Source organism: Palaemon carinicauda, chromosome 12 (genome assembly GCF_036898095.1).
Source record: "Palaemon carinicauda isolate YSFRI2023 chromosome 12, ASM3689809v2, whole genome shotgun sequence".
In the NCBI taxonomy this organism is placed as follows: domain Eukaryota; kingdom Metazoa; phylum Arthropoda; class Malacostraca; order Decapoda; family Palaemonidae; genus Palaemon; species Palaemon carinicauda.
In genome coordinates, this window is record NC_090736.1 from 51,187,952 (window position 1) to 51,188,660 (window position 709).

The window sequence follows — 709 nt, forward strand, 5'->3', positions numbered from 1 at the left end:
GCCTGGGATTGGAGGCCATTCTGTCTTCTCCTTTTTCCATTGACTGACGTAACCCAAAGAGGATTCATTGGCTACATTCATCATCAATGATAAACATTTACTGTAAATAAATGTGGAACTAACAACATTGGTTAGCAATTTTGTCGATGAATTTCTCGAATATGAAAAGGGCTCTTCATATTCATTTTTTTTTTTTTTTACCATTAAACAAACTCCTATTGAATTTTAAAGCTTATTCTTAAATTTCCATATTTCAAATATTAATCTGTGGATGAAATTTATTTTAATGTTTTAATTAACTGTCTCGAATGACTAAAAAAAGATTTAAGGGACATTCACTTTATCTAGTCAACGGGATGGCTAATCAAGAGTTAAGAGTATATAGTATTAAAAGAATAAAACCAAAAACAAATAAAGAGAGCAAATGTAAAGTACTAGGCTCTTCAAATATCATCTCTCTCTCTCTCTCTCTCTCTCTCTCTCTCTCTCTCTCTCTCTCTCTCTCTCTCTCTGCGAAAATAGAATAATTTTACCTGTGCTTTTCACCGCCTTACAGAGATTTCATCGAATGGAAAATTAATTTCATCCCCCGCTGCTTCTTTGACTGTTATGACCTGTAGAAAAAAACTACATTCCTTACAAAGATAAGGGGTGAATCCTGTATATTACTGTGATTGAAGTCACCGATGATTCCGCTGTATTATTGAAA